General features: G+C 44.5%; 1 protein-coding gene and 3 long non-coding RNA genes across 10 annotated transcripts in view; 1 reads left to right on the top strand and 3 right to left on the bottom strand.

Moving 5' to 3' along the window:
* LOC126996722 (uncharacterized) overlaps positions 1-7,041 on the bottom strand; it is a 28,577-nt gene extending 21,536 nt beyond the window's left edge. For all 3 annotated transcript variants that reach the window (XR_007751395.1, XM_050857468.1, XM_050857469.1), the window contains exon 1: positions 6,664-7,041. The gene's annotated coding sequence lies outside the window, so the exon portion shown is untranslated. The remainder of the gene's footprint in view (positions 1-6,663) is intronic.
* Positions 1,334-20,637, top strand: LOC126996723 (uncharacterized). Of its 3 annotated transcripts, none has more exons than XR_007751398.1 (10): positions 1,334-1,537; positions 5,312-5,425; positions 5,688-6,064; positions 7,276-7,335; positions 10,112-10,171; positions 15,534-16,184; positions 16,261-16,346; positions 16,515-19,947; positions 20,183-20,417; positions 20,606-20,637. It is a non-coding gene; the product is annotated as an uncharacterized LOC126996723 (long non-coding RNA). The 3 variants fall into 3 exon arrangements; XR_007751396.1 differs by adding an exon at positions 4,597-4,852 and having other exon boundaries at positions 15,534-16,439; XR_007751397.1 differs by having other exon boundaries at positions 1,335-1,537; positions 15,534-16,346.
* LOC126996724 (uncharacterized) overlaps positions 16,990-25,572 on the bottom strand; it is a 21,693-nt gene continuing 13,110 nt past the window's right edge. Inside the window, exon 4 of the long non-coding RNA XR_007751399.1 lies at positions 16,990-17,956. This is a non-coding gene — a long non-coding RNA (uncharacterized LOC126996724). The remainder of the gene's footprint in view (positions 17,957-25,572) is intronic.
* On the bottom strand, positions 20,178-21,997 carry LOC126996726 (uncharacterized). Of its 3 annotated transcripts, XR_007751404.1 has the most exons (4): positions 21,856-21,997; positions 21,574-21,808; positions 21,386-21,432; positions 20,178-20,304 (listed from the first exon to the last, which is right to left on the bottom strand). It is a non-coding gene; the product is annotated as an uncharacterized LOC126996726 (long non-coding RNA). The 3 variants fall into 3 exon arrangements; XR_007751403.1 differs by lacking the exons at positions 21,386-21,432; positions 21,856-21,997 and adding an exon at positions 21,245-21,291 and having other exon boundaries at positions 21,574-21,830; XR_007751402.1 differs by lacking the exon at positions 21,856-21,997 and having other exon boundaries at positions 21,574-21,826.

The following is a 25,572-nucleotide window of genomic DNA, read 5'->3' as shown; positions in this document are numbered from 1 at the left end:
GTAACAGGCTATGGCAGGACACTCAAGGACATAATGTTGTAGAGTGTGACCTCCCGGCCTGGCGCACACACCACAAGACTCGGGTGGGGCACCACTCACCTTCGGTGACCTTCCAGTAGTATTTATACCCTAGTTTAAGACGCATTACAACAAGATCATATAAAGGCACTTAATTTCTACCGTAGGAGCCCACATGCCTACACTGATATTGAGATCTCCAAGAGGCTTCCAGATCACCTGTCTTCCACGCGTGCGGAACTCTATGCCATTCTGGAAGGACTGCATGTTGTGGTTCCTTTTGCTAAAGATGTATTCTTCTTTGTTGATAGTCAAGGGGCCTTACATGAACTACTGTCCACCGCTCCATATGACGCCGAAACTGTACATCAGTGTCTTGCCATTGACGGCTTAGAGAGGGATAATCATCGGGTTCACTTCACTTGGGTGCCATTTCATGTGGGCATCCCTTTTAATGAACGAGCGGATGCTTTGGCTCGGCGTGCCCTTAATAGGACTCTAGAAGGCACTCCTGCAGCATATACTTATAATTATATCAAGGGCAGACTAAACTCTACACACAAAGCTCAATCGACTCTGCCATTGCCAGCTGCCATGAGAGGGGTAGTCCAAGCTCTATCCACTATGTCCGTGTTTCGCAAGACACCAATGTCACCTACGGTAGAAAGAGTGCATTATATGATTTTGTTGTAATGAGTCTTAGACTAGGGTATAAATACTACTGGAAGGTGAGTGGTGCCCCACCCGAGTCTTGTGGTGTGTGCCCCAGGCCGGGAGGTCACACTCTACAACATTATGTCCTTGAGTGTCCTGCCATAGCCTGTTACCGTCCACAGGGTATAAGTGACTTGACAACACAGGAACAAAGAAGGGAGAGAGGAGATGTGATCACACTGTATAAGTTGTAATAAGTTTGATGAGGTGGATAGAATGATCTCTACTGCGAGAACACAGGGGCTGAGAGGACATGGAAAGAAACTTAATCAAGGAACCTGTTTGAGTGACTTGAAAAAGTATAGTTTTCCACATAGAAGTGTTAACACATGGAACAGCTTGCAGGAAGAAGTGGTTGAGGCGAGCAGTGTCCACCAGGTGAAGGAAAGGCTGGATCAATGTAGGTATGGAGACGGGACTATTGGAGCTTACCTCGGCCCACCTAGACTACAAATAGCTAAGTACAAATAGGTAAATACACACACACACATAACTCATATTGCCTCTATAAGATGAAGATTGTGTGTGTGTGTGTGTGTGTGTTTGGAGAGAGAGAGAGAGAGAGAGAGAGAGAGAGAGAGAGAGAGAGAGAGAGAGAGAGAGAGAGCTACAGTTGTGAATTACGTTTTTTTATTTACTACTATATAACCATAATATTAATAATAAATAATAATCTAGTTTTTTTACGGAATCTTGATGTTTTTAGGCAACCCATCTAGGTTTTTCCATATCTAGTGAGTGGCAACACTGGCCACAGAAGAAGAAGAGGAAGACGAGATGCCCGCCGTCCTTTCCCTCCCACACGGTATTTATTACTTATTTATTGTACGTTTAAAGCCTTGTGGAGGTGTGGGGGGCTTCTCAAGGCGTTTTTTTTGTTTATGTGCGTGTGTGTGCGTTTCTAGAGGAGGGCTGTGTACGTGTTAACAAGCCTGTGTGCGTCTGTGTGTGTGGGGGAGGGCAAGTGTTTTTGAGTGGGGTAGGTGAGGTGACGCGCCCCCGATGTACGCCCCACTTGTGTGCGTGTGTGTGCGTGTTTTCAAAGGACTGTGTACGTGTTAACCAGCCTGTGTGCGTTGAAGCCCTCAGTCTTGCTCAACACTGCCGTGGGTGATGTGTCTTGTGGGAAGGTGCGCTGACCTGACCTTCTGAAGTCATGTCTCACGCCCGGGTTTGTGACATGTCGGCTGTGGGAGTCTGACACTTGTGACTGACTAATGCTGCCTTGGAGGTGGAATGTGGAGCCAAACTGGACGCCTAACTCAGCCCCCTCGCGCACCATAGCATTAGGGTCTTGCTTTGTTCAGAGTGTTGACCTGACGAGGAATTCCAGGTAAGGGTGGAGGCGAGGGCGACACAGCCTCTTCCTGACCTGGTGGGCGTAGAGGCGGGGCGAGGTCGAAACGGGGCTGGGCAGTGGCAGGTGGGGGGCGAGGGTTATGTGTAGTATTTTGATAGCATCGCGCGGTTCAGTAGCGTCACAAAAACTCATAAGTTGCGTATAGATAAAATTAATTATATTTTCTTTTGTCCTGCGTGTAAATTGGCGTGTAGGTTATCTGAATATGAGAACGAGTTGCTTTCAATAAGTTTTCTTCTCTGAACATAAGAACATCAGAACATAGGGAAAGTGCAAGAGGCCGGGTGGCCTACACAGGGCAGCTCCAGAATCCCCCCCACTACTCACGATGGGTGAGGTGTAGTTACAGGGGTTACAGGTAGAGGCTTGATCTTCCTTATACCGGCGGTACTAGGCACGCACCAGTACCCTGTCACCTTACTGCACCCACACCTCACTGCCACCTGTCGTCCTCGTCCATGTAGCTATCCAGTCTACTCTTAAAACAAGCTATCGTCCCTGCACTAACTATGTGATTGTTGAGTCTATTCCATTCCCCCACCACCCTATTACTAAACCAATGCTTGCTTTTATCTCTCCTAAATCTTTACTTTTCTAATTTAAATCCATAACTGCGAGTTCTATCCTGCTGGCTAATTCTCAGTACTTTACTTATATTGCCTTTGTTGTAACCCTTGACCCATTTGAATACTTCTATCAGATCTTCCTGCACTCTTCGTCTTTCTAGTGAATGTAAGTTTAGATGTTTCAGCCGGTGTTCATTTGTAAAATCGTGTCTCGCCGGCTGGAGTCAGTTTTTTAGCGCACCAAAGTATAAAATTGTGTCTCGCCGGCTGGAGTCAGTTTTTTAGCACACCAAAGTATAAAATTGTGTCTCCCCGGCTGGAGTCAGTTTTTTAGCACACCAAAGTATAAAATTGTGTCTCGCCGGCTGGAGTCAGTTTTTTAGCACACCAAAGTATAAAATTGTGTCTCGCCGGCTGGAGTCAGTTATTTAGTGCGCCAAAGTATAAAATTGTGTCTCGCCGGCTGGAGTCAGTTTTTTTAGCGTGCCAAAGCATAAAATTGTGTCTCGCCGGCTGGAGTCAGTTTTTTAGCACACCAAAGTATAAAATTGTGTCTCGCCGGCTGGAGTCAGTTTTTTAGCACACCAAAGTATAAAATTGTGTCTCGCCGGCTGGAGTCAGTTTTTTTAGCACACCAAAGTATAAAATTGTGTCTCGCCGGCTGGAGTCAGTTTTTTTAGCACACCAAAGTATAAAATTGTGTCTCACGGCTGAGTCAGTTTTTAGCACACCAAAGTATAAAATTGTGTCTCACGGCTGAGTCAGTTTTTTAGCGTGCAAAGTATAAAATTGTGTCTCACTGCTGAGTCAGTTATTTAGCAAACCAAAGCATAAAATTGTGTCTCGCCGGCTGGAGTCAGTTTTTTTAGCGTGCCAAAGTATAAAATTGTGTCTCGCCGGCTGGAGTCAGTTTTTTAGCGCGGCAAAGTATAAAATTGTGTCTCGCCGGCTGGAGTCAGTTTTTTAGCACACCAAAGTATAAAATTGTGTCTCCCCGGCTGGAGTCAGTTATTTAGTGCGCCAAAGTATAAAATTGTGTCTCGCCGGCTGGAGTCAGTTTTTAGCACACCAAAGTATAAAATTGTGTCTCCGGCTGAGTCAGTTTTTAGCACACCAAAGTATAAAATTGTGTCTCGCCGGCTGGAGTCAGTTATTTAGTGCGCCAAAGTATAAAATTGTGTCTCGCCGGCTGGAGTCAGTTTTTTAGCACACCAAAGTATAAAATTGTGTCTCGCCGGCTGGAGTCAGTTATTTAGCACACCAAAGTATAAAATTGTGTCTCGCCGGCTGGAGTCAGTTTTTTAGCACACCAAAGCATAAAATTGTGTCTCGCCGGCTGGAGTCAGTTTTTTAGCACACCAAAGCATAAAATTGTGTCTCGCCGGCTGGAGTCAGTTTTTTAGCACACCAAAGTATAAAATTGTGTCTCGCCGGCTGGAGTCAGTTTTTTAGCGTGCCAAAGCATAAAATTGTGTCTCGCCGGCTGGAGTCAGTTTCTTATCGCGCCAAATTAGTATTTTATTTGTGAGGTATTTTCCTCCCCAAACCTGCACTTATCATTATATATACCTAGTGTGTCAATGACTTCCTTATTTGTTGTAGGTTTTTATGAATCATTATAAATAATCCCTAGGAGCGGACATGGAATAAAGTGTGCATAAGCAATTATTTCCATATATTACTGTCTCCATAACTAACATTTTGTGAGCCAACTTTTCAAGGCATTTTTATAACACGGCAGAATTTTACTGGGATTCTCTTGCTTCCTTCACATTTGCAATACCACAATTAGCACCATGTGGGAAATTGAAAGGCCTCCTGCCATTATGTAGTTAAAAAAATATATGAGACTGCCTGTAAAGAGAATATAATAATAATTATTCTTCATCCAATCAGTGTATTGCACTGTATAACTTTTTTTTTATTTTTTTTTTACAGAAAAGGAGACAGTTCAAGGGCGTGAAGAAAAAAGGAGAAAACAATTATGAAAAAAAAGCCTGATACTTGCTGCTCCTGAATAGAGTACATAGGAGTGGCCAAAAAGAGAGGTCAATTTCGGGAGGAGAGGTGTCCTATTGTCACTACTGTGTGGTCGGCCAGCACCACAAAGGTGTAATAAAGCCCACAGCAGCCAGACGCACCAGCATGAGTGTGAGGGAGACAAAAACTGCCTTGGTTTTTAATTTGGGAGAGAGTGAGTAAAAGTTGGAAAGTTTCGTTTAGTGGGCGCAACATCTGTGGTCATATGCCGGAGAGAGACAGGAGGGGAAGGAATTATAGGAGAAGGGAACAGACTGCAGGAGATGGGACACAACCCCCGATTGATACCTGGTACCCATTCATTGCTGGGTGGACAGGAGTGTAGGGTATCGGAAAAGCCGCCCAATTTTTTCCACTCCGCCCGGGAATCGAATCCGGGCTCTCTTGGTTGTGAGCCGAGTGTGCTAACCATTGCACCACGAAGGCCCCCAGAGAGTGAGGAAACTTATGTTCAACCCAAAAAGGATGCCATTGGCATGAATATATCAATCAATCATCAATCAGAGCCCGCAAGGCTCATTAGTTGATCTCTGAGATATTTCTTACCTCTCTTTTTTACTGTCTTTTCCTTTGTCTGTGTTTCCTCTCCTTAATTGTTTTCCTTTCATTTCAGGTCTTTTTTTTTCCTTCATGGTTTGGTCAGGCTGTGAGTCTCCCAGCCTTGCCGATGGAAGAGTCTCCTCCCCGGCCTTCCTCCTCCCTTGCACCTCCACAACTCCTCTGGAAGGTAGTATGTGTGTTCTGGTCCACCATCATCATTGTTAAGCATTGGGAATTCTTGGAAGTAGCTGTTCAAACCTCTCTGATATTTATTTTTTTCCACTTTTTTTTATAATTGTAATTGTGTTAGTTTCCAAGTTTTTACAGCATCAAGGCCAATTATTCAGCTCCTTCCTCACCACATACTCTTAGCCTTCCCTATAACCTTTACCCTTAGATAGTCACTTTAGATCCAGGTTATTTTTCATCAGTCACTTCACACTCTACAGGTGGAGAGGGAGGACACTAATGCTGCCTGCTCAGTGTGGGCCCCAAACACCTACATGCCAAGGAAGAGAACATGAAGGTGACGGCAATGAGAGAGGAGGAGGCAGAAGACGAGGGAATGATTCAAATGCTGTGGAAGAGAGCTCTCTCGGAACTGTCTTGAAGAGGGTGTCCCACTCGCCTCCCTCACATGGGGTCTGAAGGATTAAAGATAAAGGCAGGAGTCCTGATGCGGCGCGGGGGCTTCGTGGTGCAGTGGTTAGCACACTCGGCTCACAACCGAGAGAGCCCGAGTTCGATTCCCGGGCGGAGTGGAAAAACTTGGGTGGCTTTTCCGATACCCTATGCCCCTGCCCACCCAGCAGTGATTGAGTACCAGGTATTAACCCCTTCAACACGAGGACGTGCATACTGCGTCCTGGCTCACTTTAGCCAATATACGAGTTATTTTATCTATATTTATGTTTACATCTCAAAATTATCAATTAATTTATGTTTTTTTATGTGCACCATTTAATTCTCCATGTTTTCATATATAATACATGATAATTATGTTGAGTTTATGGCTGAAAACTTGTTATATTCAATAGTGATGTTTGAAATTTGGCACGCGTCCAGTCCTCCCGGACGGGTGCTGTTTTTTGTTTTCAACCATGATGAGTTTTTTTCTATAGCACCATTTAATTCTGCATGTTTTCATATATAATACATGATGATTATGTTGAGTTTATGGCTGAAAACTTGTCATATTCAATAGCAACATATGAAATTTGGCGCGCATGGCAATCCCGGATACGGCGTGGGGTGCTGTTTTGGCCCAGCCATAGTGAAGGGGTTAATCGGGGGTTGTGTCCCATCTCCTGGGATCTGTTTCCTTCTCCTATAATTCTTTCCTCTTCTGTCTCTCTCCGGCATATGACCACAGATGTTGCGCCCACTAAACCAAACTTTCCAACTTTTTCCTGATGCGGCGTTTACCGAGTATAATCCGTTCAGAGGGGCACACGTGATCACTGTAATGAGGCAGCTGGGCGACTGGCAGGAGTTAAGCGTTGCCTCCTCCTTTCTCAGTTGCCAGAGGCCTCTATCCTACAGGGTCTAGTTCTAGGAAGGAAAACACACTCCCCTGCAGTCCTTCATGTGTTATAGAGAGCAGAGCAATTCTTGTCCAAACACTGTAATAGAATGCATCTCTGAAGGTCAGGACAGACAAGGGAGGTTATGTTCTCAGCTGTGTCTTGTTGCCCTGTTAGTTTTGAGGGTCAGGGTGGGCTGGCTGGACCACTGGCCTCCTCCTCCTCCTCCTCCTCCTCCTTGCTCTCATACTAAACCTTTACTCCACTCATCTTTTTCTACAGGTACTACAAAGCTTTCTCTCTCTCTCTCTCTCTCTCTCTCTCTCTCTCTCTCTCTCTCTCTCTCTCTCTCTCTCTCTCTCTCTCTCTCTCTCTCTCTCTCTCTCTCTCTCTCTCTCTCTCTCTCTCTCTCTCTCTCTCTCTCATAAAGAAAACATTAAAATTATTGAAAAAATGTATTAATCTCCTAAAGAATCTGTGTTTATACAGTTCTAATTCCTAACTTAATTTGCAGAGATAAGAAGAAGAGGAAGAGGAGGAGGAGGATGATGAAGGGACACACAGGAATCAATTGGTGAGTGTTGTTAACTTCATCATTATTTCCTTGTTCATCTTCTTCTGGCAGTAGTTTTCTTCCTTCTTCTTTTGTGCTAAATTCTTGGTCTTCTTCTTGTTTCCATTCCCAGCTCAGTCTTGGGGGGGCTTCGTGGTGCAGTGGTTAGCACACTCGGCTCACAACCGAGAGAGCCCGGGTTCGATTCCCGGGCGGAGCGGAAAAATTTGGGCGGCTTTTCCGATACCCTACGCCCCTGTCCACCCTGCAGTGAATGGGTACCAGGTATTAATCGGGGGTTGTGTCCCGTCTCCTGGGGTCTGTTCCCATCTCCTATAGTTCCTTCCCCTTCTGTCTCTCTCCGGCATATGACCACAGATGTTGCGCCGACTAAACCAAACTTTCCAACTGTTCCCTTCTCTTATAATTCCTTCCCCTTCTGTCTCTCTCCGGCATATGACCACAGATGTTGCACCCACTAAACCAAACTTTCCAACTGTTCCCTTCTCCTATAATTCCTTCCCCTTCTGTCTCTCTCCGGCATATGACCACAGATGTTGCGGCCACTAAACAAAACTTTCCAACTGTTCCCTTCTCCTATAATTCCTTCCCCTTCTGTCTCTCTCCGGCATATGACCACAGATGTTGCACCCACTAAACAAAACTTTCCAACTGTTCCCTTCTCCTATAATTCCTTCCCCTTCTGTCTCTCTCTGGCATATGACCACAGATGTTGCGCCCACTAAACAAAACTTTCCAACTGTTCCCTTCTCCTGTAATTCCTTCCCCTTCTGTCCCTCTCCAGCACATGACCACAGATTTTGCGCTGCCCACTAAACCAAACTTTCCAACTGTTCCCTTCTCCTCTTCCTCTTCCTCTTCCTGTAGTGTGTTGATTTGCCTGCATGAATCTCGCTACTGTAAGACCTGCATATAAGATTTGGATTGGCATGTTGGTAAATAGTCTGATGTCCTTCCTCTGTACCACACCTTCTCCCTCACTATTTGGGTCTCTCTCTCTCTCTCTCTCTCTCTCTGTACCACACCTTCTCCCTCACTATTTGGGTCTCTCTCTCTCTCTCTCTCTCTCTCTCTCTCTCTCTCTCTCTCTCTCTCTCTCTCTCTCTCTCTCTCTCTCTCTCTCTCTCTCTCTCTCTCTCTCTCTCTCTCTCTCTCTCTCTCTCTCTTTTTTTTTTTATTTGAACATGCTCAGTACATTAGTACATGGCAGTATTATTTTTCTGTGCTAAAGTTCCCCCGACCGTTGGGGAGCTATTTAAAAGCTTCTGCCGATTATCTTATACAATTATATACATGTTTACGGTGGGTGTAGGAGTAGCCACCTGTGGGACGCAACCTTCATATATATATATATATATATAGATATATATATATATATATAGATATATATATATATATATATATATATCTCTCTCTCTCTCTCTCTCTCTCTCTCTCTCTCTCTCTCTCTCTCTCTCTCTCTCTCTCTCTCTCTCTCTCTCTCTCTCTCTCTCTCTCTCTCTCTCTCTCTCTCTCTCTCTCTCTCTCTCTCTCTCTCTCTCTCTCTCTCTCTCTCTCTCTCTCTCTCTCTCTCTCTCTCTCTCTCTCTCTCTCTCTCTCTCTCTCTCTCTCTCTCTCTCTCTCTCTCTCTCTCTCTCTCTCTCTCTCTCTCTCTCTCTCTCTCTCTCTCTCTCTCTCTCTCTCTCTCTCTCTCTCTCTCTCTCTCTCTCTCTCTCTCTCTCTCTCTCTCTCTCTCTCTCTCTCTCTCTCTCTCTCTCTCTCTCTCTCTCTCTCTCTCTCTCTCTCTCTCTCTCTCTCTCTCTCTCTCTCTCTCTCTCTCTCTCTCTCTCTCTCTCTCTCTCTCTCTCTCTCTCTCTCTCTCTCTCTCTCTCTCTCTCTCTCTCTCTCTCTCTCTCTCTCTCTCTCTCTCTCTCTCTCTCTCTCTCTCTCTCTCTCTCTCTCTCTATATATATATATATATAATTACAGGCCCATTAGTCTAACTTTGGTTGTAGGTAAGCTGCTTGAGGGCATAATTACAGACAAAATTGTGAGTTACCTTGAAAGCCACTCTTTGATTGGGGACTCACAACATGGCTTCCGAAACAAAAGATCCTTCCTATCAAACCTATTACCTTTTATAACGACCTCTTCACTGTTTATGACGTAACCAAATCACTGGACGTAGTCTATCTTGATTTCCAGAAAGCGTTTGATAAAGTCCCGCATCATAAATTACTTTACAAATTAAAGCAAATCGGTATTGACGGTCAAGTAAACCAATGGATCGCGAATTGGTTGAGCAACAGACAACATAGAGTAGTGATTGACGGATTTAACTCAGAGTGGGCGCCAGTCACTAGTGGCGTCCCTCAGGGCTCGGTTCTTGGCCCAGTGCTTTTCATTATTTACATCAACGACGTGGATGTTTGACTCAATAACCGCATTAGTAAATTTGTAGACGACACAAAGATTGGTAACTTGGTTCTGTGTGGTCTGATTTTCTATGTAAATCTATGTAAATCTCTCTCTCTCTCTCTCTCTCTCTCTCTCTCTCTCTCTCTCTCTCTCTCTCTCTCTCTCTCTCTCTCTCTCTCTCTCTCTCTCTCTCTCTCTCTCTCTCTCTCTCTATCTCTCTCTCTCTCTCTCTCTCTCTCTCTCTCTCTCTCTCTCTCTCTCTCTCTCTCTCTCTCTCTCTCTCTCTCTCATAAAGAAAACATTAAAATTATTGAAAAAATGTATTATTCTCCAAAAGAATCTGTGTTTATACAGTTCTAATTCCTAACTTAATTTGCAGAGATAAGAAGAAGAGGAAGAGGAGGAGGATGATGATGAAGGGACACACAGGAATCAATTGGTGAGTGTTGTTAACTTCATCATTATTTCCTTGTTCATCTTCTTCTGGCAGTAGTTTTCTTCCTTCTTCTTTTGTGCTAAATTTTTTGTCTTCTTGTTTCCATTCCCAGCTCAGTCTTGGGGGGCTTCGTGGTGCAGTGGTTGCTTTTCGGCTCACAACCGAGAGAGCCAGGTTCGATTCGGGTGGGCGGAAAAATTTGGGCGGCTTTTCCGATACCCTACGCCCCTGTCCACCCTGCAGTGAATGGGTACCAGGTATTAATCGGGGGTTGTGTCCCGTCTCCTGGGGTCTGTTCCTATCTCCTATAGTTCCTTCCCCTTCTGTCTCTCTCTGGCATATGACCACAGATGTTGCGCTGACTAAACCAAACTTTCCAACTGTTCCCTTCTCCTATAATTCCTTCCCCTTCTGTCTCTCTCCGGCATATGACCACAGATGTTGCGCCCACTAAACCAAACTTTCCAACTGTTCCCTTCTCCTATAATTCCTTCCCCTTCTGTCTCTCTCCGGCATATGACCACAGATGTTGCGCCCACTAAGCCAAACTTTCCAACTGTTCCCTTCTCCTATAATTTCTTCCCCTTCTGTCTCTCTCCGGCATATGACCACAGATGTTGCGGCCACTAAACAAAACTTTACAACTGTTCCCTTCTATAATTCCTTCCCCTACTGTCTCTCTCCGGCATATGTCCACAGATGTTGCGCCGACTAAACCAAACTTTCCAACTGTTCCCTTCTCCTATAATTCCTTCCCCTTCTGTCTCTCTCCGGCATATGACCACAGATGTTGCGCCGACTAAACCAAACTTTCCAACTGTTCCCTTCTCCTATAATTCCTTACCCTTCTGTCTCTCTCCGGCATATGACCACAGATGTTGCGCCCACTAAACCAAACTTTCCAACTGTTCCCTTCTCCTCTTCCTCTTCCTGTAGTATGTTGATTTGTCTGCATGAATCTCGCTACTGTAAGACCTGCATATAAGATTTGGTTTGGCATGTTGGTAAATAGTCTGATGTCCTTCCTCTGTACCACACCTTCTCCCTCACTATGTTGGGTCTCTCTCTCTCTCTCTGTCTCTCTCTCTCTCTCTCTCTCTCTCTCTCTCTCTCTCTCTCTCTCTCTCTCTCTCTCTCTCTCTCTCTCTCTCTCTCTCTCTCTCTCTCTCTCTCTCTCTCTCTCTCTCTCTCTCTCTCTCTCTCTCTCTCTCTCTCTCTCTCTCTCTCTCTCTCTCTCTCTCTCTCTCTCTCTCTCTCTCTCTCTCTCTCTCTCTCTCTCTCTCTCTCTCTCTCTCTCTCTCTCTCTCTCTCTCTCTCTCTCTCTCTCTCTCTCTCTCTCTCTCTCTCTCTCTCTCTCTCTCTCTCTCTCTCTCTCTCTCTCTCTCTCTCTCTCTCTCTCTCTCTCTCTCTCTCTCTCTCTCTCTCTCTCTCTCTCTCTCTCTCTCTCTCTCTCTCTCTCTCTCTCTCTCTCTCTCTCTCTCTCTCTCTCTCTCTCTCTCTCTCTCTCTCTCTCTCTCTCTCTCTCTCTCTCTCTCTCTCTCTCTCTCTCTCTCTCTCTCTCTCTCTCTCTCTCTCTCTCTCTCTCTCTCTCTCTCTCTCTCTCTCTCTCTCTCTCTCTCTCTCTCTCTCTCTCTCTCTCTCTCTCTCTCTCTCTCTCTCTCTCTCTCTCTCTCTCTCTCTCTCTCTCTCTCTCTCTCTCTCTCTCTCTCTCTCTCTCTCTCTCTCTCTCTCTCTCTCTCTCTCTCTCTCACTTGGTCGGATAGATGGGAGATGCCCTTTAACTTAGACAAGTGCCATGTCCATCAAGTTGGAGCGAGGAATAAAGTTCGAATCTGAAATGCGGTGTTAAACTCAAAGCGTTCAATGCGTCAAAGACTTGGGGGTCAAAATCGCGTCAAACCTCAAATTCTCACAGCAATGCATCGATGCAGCAAATAAAGCGAACAGATTGATGGGCTTCATTAAAAGAAACTTTGTATTCAAGAATAAAGATGTAATACTCCCGCTCTACAACAGTTTAGTCAGACCCCACTTGGAATATGCGGTACAGTTTGGTCTCCCCACCATGCAAGGATATTGCTAAATTAGAAGGTGTTCAGCGTCAGACAGAAAATGATCCCTTCCTTGCGCAACAAATCCTACGAAGAAAGGCTTTCTACCCTTAACATGTTCTCTCTTGAGAAGCGTCGCCTCGAGGAAAACTGATCGAATGTTTTAAAATACTTAATGGTTTCACGAATGTAGACAGATCAACATTGTTTATGATCGATGACACTTTGCACGAGGAACAATGGCGTAAAACTCAGATGTGAACAAGTAATTCAGACTGCACCAAATTTTTCTTCACCAACGCTGTAGTGCGAGAATGGAATAAGCTTCCACCGTCAGTGGTCCAGTGTAACACGATTGACTCCTTCAAAAATAAGCTCGACTGTCACTTCCTTCAACTTAATATCAACTAGAGTAGAAATGCAACGTTTTGGAGTCTTCTGATTAATGTAAAATCACTTAGGTTTAAGGACAGACCACCAAGTCTGGACCATGAGGTCTGTGTGGTCTGATTTTCTATGTAAATCTATGTAAATCTCTCTCTCTCTCTCTCTCTCTCTCTCTCTCTCTCTCTCTCTCTCTCTCTCTCTCTCTCTCTCTCTCTCTCTCTCTCTCTCTCTCTCTCTCTCTCTCTCTCTCTCTCTCTCTCTCTCTCTCTCTCTCTCTCTCTCTCTCTCTCTCTCTCTCTCTCTCTCATTATGTCTTCCCTATAAATTTGCATGACCCACTCCTCTCTCTCTCTCTCTCTCTCCCTCTCTGTGATCAAGTTTGCAAGGCTCTCTTATTCTTACTGTCTCTCTCTTATTCTCTGGCCTGGGCATGCTGGTTATAGTGGTTGCAATCTGTATTAACCCCTCCACTGTGATTGACATGGACTTGGCTTTCACTGGTAACTTGGTAGCATATAGTCCCAGGTCTTTCTCTGTGGTGGATAGTGAAGTGTTTCCCGTGTGGTATTGGTGTGCTGGATATCCCTTCACTGGTAGCCTGGTAACATACACTCCCAGGTCTTTCTCTGTGGTGGATAGTGAAGTGTTTCCCGTGTGGTATTGGTGTGCTGGATATCCCTTCACTGGTAGCCTGGTAACATACACTCCCAGGTCTTTCTCTGCCTCTGTGGTGGATAGTGGAGTGTTTCCTATGTGGTATTGGTGTGCTGGATATCCCTTCACTGGTAGCCTGGTAACATACAGTCCCAGGTCTTTCTCTGCCTCTGTGGTGGATAGTGGAGTGTTTCCCATGTTGTATTGGTGTGCTGGATATCCCCTCACTGGTAGCCTGGTAAGATACACTCTCAGGTCTTTCTCTGTGGTGGATAGTGGAGCGTTTCCCATGTGGTATTTTTGTGCTGGATATCCCTTCACTGGTAGCCTGGTAACATATACTCCACAACTTTCTACTCATGCTTATCCCTATACTGTCCAAACCCCTTATGCAAGAGTTAACCAGCATCTTCACTCTTTCATCCCTCACGCTGGTAAACTTTGGAACAATCTTCCTTCATCTGTATTTCCTCCTGCCTACGACTTGAACTCTTTCAAGAGGAGGGTATCAGGACATGACTTGAATTCTTTCAAGAGGAGGGTATCAGGACACCTCTCCTCCTGAAATTGACCTCTGATTGTGGACACTCCTTTAACCTCTGTTCGGGAGCAGTGAGTAGCAGGCCTTTTTTTACTTTTTTATTTGTGCCCTTGAGCTGTCTCTTTAGCTGTAGAGAAAAAAAAAAAAAATCAGTTTTACTCTTTTAACACTTGACCGGAGATGTGATCCGGCCCCATGGCTTTCCTTCCATCTAAAGTTTCCATCAGCCTCAACAGTTCCCCTTTCTCAACCTTTACATAATTTAGCTTCTCTTCATTATGATTTTCGAGCCCTCTGTCAAAGTCGGTCTCTTTCGTAAACACTTTATGAAAATTTTTATTTAATATTTCTGCAATTTCTTCGTCCTTCTTGTAGAATAGGTTTTTTTCTTTTAGTCTCCTGCATTTCTTTCTAACTTCCCATTTGTGAATTTGTAAAACATTTTTGGTTCTTCCTCACAATTTAAAACTATTCTTCTTTCAAATTTAGCTTCCTCTTCTCTCCTTATTTTCACATATTCATTTCTTTCTTTTTTATATTTGTCTCTGTTATTCTTATTTGGTCTTGTCTTTAAATTCAATATCAATCCTCCTCTTCATATCAGTTCAGTCTACCCCAGCGAAGAAAGTCTTGAGTCCATCGTAACCTGCCTTTGCGGAATTTTTCCTTTTTTTCCTTATATGCCTCATCTTGATATTCACATCTTTCCTTAGTTTTCATCTGTGTGTCTGTGTGTGTGTGTATTTCAATCTGACTGTGTGTGTGTTTATTTGCATTTTCTGAAGCTGTGTGTGTGTGTGTGTGTGTGTGTGTGTGTGTGTGTGTGTGTGTGTGTGTGTCCATCTGTATGAGTGTGTGTGCATGTGTGTGTGTGTGTGTGTGTGTGTTAAGAAGCTGTACAAACAGTAAATTGATTCATTGGGTTTCCAATGTGATGTAAGAGACGTGTAAATACCAGCAGCCAAGTATTAGGGGAGCCAAGGCCCCGGGTGCGCGGTTTCGGGGCCGCCAAAATTGGACACCAGAATTTTGAATTGTAAGAAATATAAAATAAAATAAAAATTTCTCCAGTTGAGTCAAAGTGTGATTTTAGCTGCGCTGTTCCTATAAAGTACACACCTTTGACGTCGCTGGTGTTCCACAGCCTGACATTTGATAGCTACTTTTACCGAGGACTATATGATCACCAAATCACTGTACTGCCCCAGGTGCCAAATTTTAAAGATTCGCCACTGGTAAATACATTTCTTCTCGTAGAATTTCCTGTTTTACTCCAATCCATGCGTGTGTGTGTGTGTGTGTGTGTGTGTGTGTGTTACTCCCCTGTGGACTGAGGCAATGATCCACAGCCTAAAACAGTTAGGAAATGTGTTAAGGATGAAATAGGATGCTCGGAAACGGTAGTCTGAATTTTACGGTGAAAGATCCATCCTGCCGGGGGGGACTTGAAATGGACGGGGCAGCTCGGGGCAGACTGTCAGGGGTGGAGGAAAGAATAGGAAGGGAGGGGAAGGGAAAGGAAGGAAGGGAAGGGAAGGGAAAGGAAGGAAGGAAGGAAGGGAAGGGAAAGAAAGGAACGGAAGGGAAGGAAGGTAGAGAGGAGAGAAAATGAAGTACAGGAAGGAAGGAAGGAAGAGAGGAAAGTTGATAAAGGGAGAAACAGGAAGGAAGGAAAGAGAACAAGAAAAAATAACAACAACAACAGGATGCTAATGGGTCTGTTTGTCCACAGCTCCGGAAAACGTCGAAAGGAAGAACCAAAGGAAGGAAGGAAGACCATCTCAGAAGACCCCAGAGTCAGCCCCTACAGTCCATCATAGTCCAAGAAATAGCTGAAGGAAGTCCCAAGTCCAAGCAACCTTCCTTTCTTTCTGATTCAAGTTGCCTTTACCTTCAGTGAGGGGGCAAGGCGACCATGGACCTCTCCCTTCCCTTCCTTTTCTTTCCTTTCCTTTCCTTTCCCTCCCTTCCTTCCTTTCCCTTCCCTTCCCTTCCTTCCTTTCCCTTCCCTTCCTTTTCTTTCCTTTCCTTTCCCTTCCTTCCTTTCCCTTTCCTGTCCCTTCCCTTCCCTTCCCTGTCATCAGCCACACTGTGTCTGCCATCCATGCCTTGCAGCAGGCCAGCCATGAGTTTGATCCTTTGACATCCTCTTGCTCTTCTTCCTTCCAAGCAAGCAGTCACTCTCTCCTCCTCAGCACATGACCCAGAAGCTTCACTTGTCTTATGCTTTTCATCAAGTGCCTGGCTGCTGCTGCTCTTTGTCATAGAGTTAAGTTGTCATTATCTTAGTTAGTTAGTTAGAAGTCCAGATAATTGTTGTAGCTAAACCCAAGACTCCTGTCCCTCCCTCTCCACCGGTCCCCCAAATTCCCAGTCTGCGGAGGTCCGGATAAAAGTTGTATGGGCAAGACTCCTGTCCCTCCCTCTCCACCGGTCCGCCAAGTTCCCAGTCTGCGGAGGTCCGGATAAATATTGTATGGGCAAGACTCCTGCCCCTCCCTTCCTCTCCCTCTCCACCTGTCCCCCAAGTTCCCAGTCTGCAGAGGTCCAGATAAATGTTGTATGGCCCTGTCCCTCCCTCTCCTTCCCTCCCTTCCTCTCCCTCTCCACCTGTCCCCCAAGTTCCCAGTCTGCAGAGGTCCAGATAAATGTTGTATGGTCCTGTCCCTCCCTCTCCCTCTCCACCTGTCCCCCAAGTTCCCAGTCTGCAGAGGTCCAGATAAATGTTGTATGGGCAAGACTCCTGTCCCTCCTTCCCTCCCTTCCTCTCCCTCTCCACCTGTCCCCCAAGTTCCCAGTCTGTGGAGGTCCAGATAAATGTTGTATGGGCAAGACTCCTGTCCCTCTCTCTCCTTCCCTCCCTTCCTCTCCATCTGTCCCCAAAGTTCCCAGTCTGTGGAGGTCCGGATAAATGTTGTATGGGCAAGACTCCTTCCCTCCCTCTCTTTCCCTCCCTTCCTCTCCCTCTCCCCCAAGTTCCCAGTCTGCGGAGGTCCAGATAAATGTTGTAAGGGCAAGACTCCTGTCCCTCCCTGTCCCTTCCTTTCCAGTCTTTCTCTCTTGTTCCATTATTTATTTTCTCTCCCTCTTGCATTGCTCTCTCTCCCTGCTTTCATCTCCTCTCCCTTCAGCCATATTATCGTCTTCCTTCTAATCCTTATCATTTTCTCTTTCCCTTTTACATCTGGTTTATTTCCTTCACTCTCTCTCTCTCTCTCTCTCTCTCTCTCTCTCTCTCTCTCTCTCTCTCTCTCTCTCTCTCTCTCTCTCTCTCTCTCTCTCTCTCTTCAAACCCATTGGAATAACAATAATAATAACACACATTGCAATTCCATCTTTATTTATCAATAGAACAGCACACACACACACAGGGGAGGTCATGTGGCTATCTATGGTGTGGGTTGGGTTGCTGTCTAAGAGGGCATGTGTCTGTAGGGGTTATAAACATCCTGTTGACCTTATGACCTGAGAGAGAGAGAGAGAGAGAGCGAGAGAGAGAGAGCGAGAGAGAGAGAGGGGTCCTGTTATGTGGCTGGGGGTTATGTGTCTGTGGGGATTGTCAACATACTGTGGTGGGACATCCTGTGGGCTGAGGTGAGGTATATATATATATATATATATATATATATATATATATATATATATATATATATATATATATATATATATATATATATATATATATATATATATATATATATATATATATTCCTTCTTCAACATCTCCAGGACTTGTTCAATCTCCCAGGTGATCTCTTCTCCTGACACTGCCACATCAAGAGGAAGAGGAGGAGGAGGAAAGAGAGAGAGGAGGTACTCTATGTGTGTATATATGTATGTCTGTGTATAAGGTTCCATAGGCTAGATCTTCCCCCGGCCTTCTATGGCTCAAATTATGCCCCCACAGAAGGGTTCGGGGAGGAGCCAGTCTGTGGAACCTGATTGGACGTTGTCAAAATATATATTAATAAAGTTTTTGAAATTAAGAAGAAATTGTGTGTTTTACTGTGTGTGTGTGTGTGTGTGTGTGTGTGTGAGAGAGAGAGAGAGAGAGAGAGAGAGAGAGAGAGAGAGAGAGAGAGAGAGAGAGAGAGATTACTTCTCCTTCTTCTGTTCCTCTTGTTATCTCTTCCTCCTCCTCTTCTTCCTCCAAATCTGTGAATACAAATTTTTATTAATGGAATGAAATGGAAGAGAGAGATTTAAAGGAGAGAAAAGGAAAGAAGGAAATGGGTATAAATTTGATGAACGGAGGAGGAAGAGTAAGTAGAAGGAGAGGGAGAGAGGAAGGAATGAGAAAGAGAGAGAGAAACATACATTTAGAGAGAGTAGACCTGACAGCCTTACACACACACACACACACACAAAGATACACAGATGATGCTCAAATAGACAGGTAAAGCACAAGACATTATTAATTAAGTAAGTTACCTTAGGAAAGAATTATATTGTTATAGTATGAGACAGATATTATTATAGCATGAGAGAGAGAGAGAGTCAGTCACAAATATCTCTCTCTCTCATATAGATAGATAGATATAATGTACTACAGCACAAAGCCCACCAATATATACTTAACCCCTTGACTGCAGATTTCCTACAAGACAACATCTCTAAGCTACAGCAATGGATCAAAAAGTGGCTGCTACAATTCAATGAAGAAAAATCTAATGTCTTGCACCTTGGGAGGGGATACCCAGCACACCAATACCACATGGGAAACACTCCACTATCCACCACAGAGAAAGACCTGGGAGTGTATGTTACCAGGCTACCAGTGAAGGGATATCCAGCACACCAATACCACATGGGAAACACTCCACTATCCACCACAGAGAAAGACCTGGGAGTGTATGTTACCAGGCTACCAGTGAAGGGATATCCAGCACACCAATACCACATGGGAAGCACTCCACTATCCACCACAGAAGCAGAGAAAGACCTGGGAGTGTATGTAACCAGGCTACCAGTGAAGGGATATCCAACACACCAATACCACATGGAAAACACCCCACTATCCACCACAGAGGCAGAGAAAGACCTGGGACTATATGTTACCAGGCTACCAGTGAAGGGATATCCAACACACCAATACCACATGGAAAACACCCCACTATCCACCACAGAGGCAGAGAAAGACCTGGGACTACATGTTACCAGGCTACCAGTGAAGGGATATCCAACACACCAATACCACATGGAAAACACTCCACTATCCACCACAGAGGCAGAGAAAGACCTGGGAGTGTATGTTACCAGGCTACCAGTGAAGGGATACCCAGCACACCAATACCACATGGAAAACACTCCACTATCCACCACAGAGGCAGAGAAAGACCTGGGAGTATATGTTACCAGGCTACCAGTGAAGGCGAAATCCGTGCCAATCACAGCGGACGGGTTAATGAACCTGAAATGAAATGAATTATAGGCATTTGAAAAGCAATAGATCGCTTGAGTAGGACCTGACTACACTGTTTGATGCAAGGTTGTTTTTTTGCGAGCTTGTATGCTGTATTATCCATGCTGATCAGAATGTTTGCAATTTATAAAGACTGAGTTGTTTTTTTGTATACATAAACATTCATGTATATCATTGAAAAATCAGCTTGGGTATCTATTTCAAGAGCTGATTTTCATGTATTCAAGGAGTAGAAATGCACAGGTGCCACATCTGTCAAAAGTCCCACTTTGTTGGTGGACAGATGGAATGAAACAAGACTATAGTTGGTCACCATAACACACCACCCAAATGCTCACCCATAAACTGTCCCTAAATTACAGTCTGACGCACACACCAACACACACACACACAGGAGTTACAGTGACAGTGATGATAAATGAAATACTAAATAAATGGTAATGAGCTGGTGCTGAATGAGTACTTTTATTCTGTTACTGTTTGGTTGGTTGGTGACCATTATGATACACTGCCTGACAAGTTACTCAACACTAAAGGAGGAGGATTGTTTACCTAGTAAAAACATACGGCAAGTTGGCAACATTACCGCAAGGATTAATTAATCTCACTTGTCAGTTCATACTTATAAATTTATAATAATGTAGGATTTTTTTTTGGTATACATATACCTTATAAAGGTATGAAGGCAGCCTACCCCATCCTCACCTGTATATACCTTATAAAGGTATGAAGGCAGGCTACCCCATCCTCACCTGTATACACTTTATAAAGGTATGAAGGTAGCCTACCCCATCCTCACCTGTATACACTTTATAAAGGTATGAAGGCAGCCTACCCCATCCTCACCTGTATATACCTTATAAAGGTATGAAGGTAGCCTACCCCATCCTCACCTGTATATACCTTATAAAGGTATGAAGATAGCCTACCCCATCCTCACCTGTATACACTTTATAAAGGTATGAAGGCAGCCTACCCCATCCTCACCTGTATATACCTTATAAAGGTATGAAGGTAGCCTACCCCATCCTCACCTGTATATACCTTATAAAGGTATGAAGGCAGCCTACCCCATCCTCACCTGTATACACTTTATAAAGGTATGAAGGCAGCCTACCCCATCCTCACCTGTATACACTTTATAAAGGTATGAAGGCAGCCTACCCCATCCTCACCTGTATACACTTTATAAAGGTATGAAGATAGCCTACCCCATCCTCACCTGTATACACTTTATAAAGGTATGAAGGCAGCCTACCCCATCCTCACCTGTATACACTTTATAAAGGTATGAAGATAGCCTACCCCATCCTCACCTGTATATACCTTATAAAGGTATGAAGGTAGCCTACCCCATCCTCACCTGTATACACTTTATAAAGGTATGAAGGCAGCCTACCCCATCCTCACCTGTATATACCTTATAAAGGTATGAAGATAGCCTACCCCATCCTCACCTGTATACACTTTATAGAGGTATGAAGATAGCCTACCCCATCCTCACCTGTATACACTTTATAAAGGTATGAAGGTAGCCTACCCCATCCTCACCTGTATACACTTTATAAAGGTATGAAGGTAGCCTGCCCCATCCTCACCTGTATACACTTTATAAAGGTATGAAAGTAGCCTACCCCATCCTCACCTGTATACACTTTATAAAGGTATGAAGATAGCCTACCCCATCCTCACCTGTATACACTTTATAAAGGTATGAAGATAGCCTACCCCATCCTCACCTGTATACACTTTATAAAGGTATGAAGGTAGCCTACCCCATCCTCACCTGTATATACCTTATAAAGGTATGAAGATAGCCTACCCCATCCTCACCTGTATACACTTTATAAAGGTATGAAGGCAGCCTGCCCCATCCTCACCTGTATACACTTTATAAAGGTATGAAGGCAGCCTGCCCCATCCTCACCTGTATACACTTTATAAAGGTATGAAGGCAGCCTGCCCCATCCTCACCTGTATACACTTTATAAAGGTATGAAGGTAGCCTACCCCATCCTCACCTGTATATACCTTATAAAGGTATGAAGGCAGCCTACCCCATCCTCACCTGTATACACTTTATAAAGGTATGAAGATAGCCTACCCCATCCTCACCTGTATACATTTTATAAAGGTATGAAGGTAGCCTACCCCATCCTCACCTGTATATACCTTATAAAGGTATGAAGGCAGCCTACCCCATCCTCACCTGTATACACTTTATAAAGGTATGAAGATAGCCTACCCCATCCTCACCTGTATATACCTTATAAAGGTATGAAGATAGCCTACCCCATCCTCACCTGTATACACTTTATAAAGGTATGAAGATAGCCTACCCCATCCTCACCTGTATATACCTTATAAAGGTATGAAGGTAGCCTACCCCATCCTCACCTGTATATACCTTATAAAGGTATGAAGGCAGCCTACCCCATCCTCACCTGTATACACTTTATAAAGGTATGAAGATAGCCTACCCCATCCTCACCTGTATATACCTTATAAAGGTATGAAGATAGCCTACCCCATCCTCACCTGTATATACCTTATAAAGGTATGAAGGCAGCCTACCCCATCCTCACCTGTATACACTTTATAAAGGTATGAAGATAGCCTACCCCATCCTCACCTGTATATACCTTATAAAGGTATGAAGGCAGCCTACCCCATCCTCACCTGTATACACTTTATAAAGGTATGAAGATAGCCTACCCCATCCTCACCTGTATATACCTTATAAAGGTATGAAGATAGCCTACCCCATCCTCACCTGTATACACTTTATAAAGGTATGAAGATAGCCTACCCCATCCTCACCTGTATATACCTTATAAAGGTATGAAGATAGCCTACCCCATCCTCACCTGTATACATTTTATAAAGGTATGAAGATAGCCTACCCCATCCTCACCTGTATACACTTTATAAAGGTATGAAGGCAGCCTACCCCATCCTCACCTGTATATACCTTATAAAGGTATGAAGATAGCCTACCCCATCCTCACCTGTATACACTTTATAAAGGTATGAAGGCAGCCTACCCCATCCTCACCTGTATATACCTTATAAAGGTATGAAGATAGCCTACCCCATCCTCACCTGTATACACTTTATAAAGGTATGAAGGCAGCCTACCCCATCCTCACCTGTATACACTTTATAAAGGTATGAAGATAGCCTACCCCATCCTCACCTGTATACATTTTATAAAGGTATGAAGATAGCCTACCCCATCCTCACCTGTATACATTTTATAAAGGTATGAAGATAGCCTACCCCATCCTCACCTGTATACATTTTATAAAGGTATGAAGGTAGCCTGCCCCATCCTCACCTGTATATACCTTATAAAGGTATGAAGATAGCCTACCCCATCCTCACCTGTATACACTTTATAAAGGTATGAAGATAGCCTACCCCATCCTCACCTGTATATACCTTATAAAGGTATGAAGGTAGCCTACCCCATCCTCACCTGTATACATTTTATAAAGGTATGAAGATAGCCTACCCCATCCTCACCTGTATACATTTTATAAAGGTATGAAGATAGCCTACCCCATCCTCACCTGTATATACCTTATAAAGGTATGAAGGTAGCCTGCCCCATCCTCACCTGTATACATTTTATAAAGGTATGAAGATAGCCTACCCCATCCTCACCTGTATATACCTTATAAAGGTATGAAGATAGCCTACCCCATCCTCACCTGTATACATTTTATAAAGGTATGAAGGCAGCCTACCCCATCCTCACCTGTATATACCTTATAAAGGTATGAAGATAGCCTACCCCATCCTCACCTCTATATACCTTATAAAGGTATGAAGATAGCCTACCCCATCCTCACCTGTATACATTTTATAAAGGTATGAAGGCAGCCTACCCCATCCTCACCTGTATATACCTTATAAAGGTATGAAGATAGCCTACCCCATCCTCACCTGTATACATTTTATAAAGGTATGAAGGTAGCCTACCCCATCCTCACCTGTATATACCTTATAAAGGTATGAAGGTAGCCTACCCCATCCTCACCTGTATATACCTTATAAAGGTATGAAGGCAGCCTACCCCATTCTCACCTGTATATATATATATATATATATATATATATATATATATATATATATATATATATATATATATATATATATATATATATTTTTTTTACGTTGTTGCCTATTGCGCCGCTAGGCATCTTCCAGGTGGGGCCTGATGGTCGGCCCAGCCCGTTCTGGCGCAGGCGAGTGTTTATAGTGGCGCCATCTTGCACTGGCTCATGCTGCCCCCCGGAACTCGTTCTTGATTCGCTTGGACGGCTTCCTCTAGAGTCCGGGTTGATGGTTGGTCTTCAGGACAGCATGTGGGTAGTTTTAAGCCACTCGGCAGTGACTGAAAAATCCGAGTGGTAGCGTGAGGATTCGAATCCGCGTCGTCCATCACGCGGCGAATGTGGGTCCAGTACGCTACCAGTTCGGCCACCGCCTACCCCATCCTCACCTACCTTATAAAGGTAGCCTACCCCATCCTCACCCAGCAACCATCAGGTGCTTTGTTTTAATCCTTTCAGCCTTGACAAGGAGCAGGTCTCCATAACACCACATTGGCCTGGCCAGCCATTGGTGGCCTCTGATGCCTTTATGGAGTCACTTTGTTTGTTTTGATCGTTAGCAATGGCTGTTATCGCCGCTATAGTATTTCCAAGTCAAACTGGCCGATGGGGTGGTAGTGGGGTTAGCCCAGCCCCGCACCTTGCCACACACTCTCAACACCTCTCGCCTCCTCCGCCACGACCCCATAAGCCAGTTTCACGTGGAAAACTATAGCGTCGATCGGCGCCATTGGTAACGATCAAGACAAACCAAGTGACTGAAAGCGTCCCTTGGAGGCAGGAGCAATGGCCATGTTGTATAGTTGACGCAGCCACTTCATTGTGCAGATGTTTTCCCCATGTAGAGTGTTAGGGTAGTGTGATGTTGCATCATCACCACTACAAACACTGTGTGTTCTATCACGGCATTCACCCAACACTTCTTTCCTTCCTTCCGTGTGTCGGAACACTTAGACCGATACTTTTTGGGACACACTATCGCTCCTCCGTGCACACACTCTCACGCACATGGGGCCAGAGCTTATGTACGCGGTCCTTGTTGGCCGTCAAAACACGCACACAGAGCTCCAGAAGGAAACCCTGTGTGTGTTTGTGTCTTCCTGGCCCATGTACGCGTCGGAGAGCAGCGCGTGCGTCAACTCCATGTGTGTGTGTGTGTGTGTGTGTGTGTGTGTGCAGAAATAGACACTCATGATTGATACGCTCAGGGTGACAGGCGCGCACACACTCCCACGCACACATGACTGTTTCAGTGTGTGTGTGGACTCTCCCAGAGCGACAAATAGATGATGAGAGACTGTTTCCTGGGCGCTGCGGAGCGGCCAGAGGAGGAGACGGCTGCAGGCTGACCTACAGAGTGGGGTAGTTGTGGTTAGTTCAAAGGTGTTTTTATAAGTAACTACAAGTGCTACGATGAATCTGGAGCCACCACGAGAAACTACAACTCCTCCACTACAATTTTCACTTAAGACATTTCCTTCTAAGTCCACTTATAACTTCAGGAAAAGCAAAGTATCCAAACATTATGGGTCGTACTACAAGACATATTGCCACCCAAGAACACACATTTGACAAGGCTTTCCTAGGAGTTGTGGGCATTTCCAGAGGTAGCTTTATGACCCTGGTGGTAGTGTGACCCTTCTTCTGTACCGTGAACCTAGAAACACATATTTGACAAGTCTTTCGTGGGAGTTGTGGGCATTTCCAGGGGTAGTTTTATGACCCTGGTGCTAGTGTGACCCTTCTTCTGTACCGTGAACCTAGAAACACATATTTGACAAGGCTTTCGTGGGAGTTGTGGGCATTTCCAGAGGTAGCTTTATGACCCTGGTGGTAGTGTGACCCTTCTTCTGTACCGTGAACCTAGAAGCACATATTTGACAAGTCTTTCGTGGGAGTTGTGGGCATTTCCAGGGGTAGTTTTATGAGCCTGGTGCTAGTGTGAGTCTTCTTCTGTACCGTGAACCGTAAGAAACACTCATTAGAACTCGACTGACCCCCTCTTTGACCTTTAGAAATAGCTGAGGTGAGAAGCGGGAATATCTTATAATAGCAACCAATGAGTCAAAAAAGTGGTTGTCTGGTACCTCCACCTAACATCAACTCCAGTTTTCTAAGTAACTACAACAGCTACTACCAAATCCAAGCCACCACAAGAACCTACAACTCTTCCACTACAATTTCTACTTAAGACATTGCATCTAACACCATTTATAACATTTATAAACACT

The sequence above is a fragment of the Eriocheir sinensis genome, chromosome 11, assembly GCF_024679095.1.
Source record: "Eriocheir sinensis breed Jianghai 21 chromosome 11, ASM2467909v1, whole genome shotgun sequence".
Classification (NCBI taxonomy): Eukaryota; Metazoa; Arthropoda; class Malacostraca; order Decapoda; family Varunidae; genus Eriocheir; species Eriocheir sinensis.
This window is presented reverse-complemented; position numbering and strand designations above follow the sequence as displayed.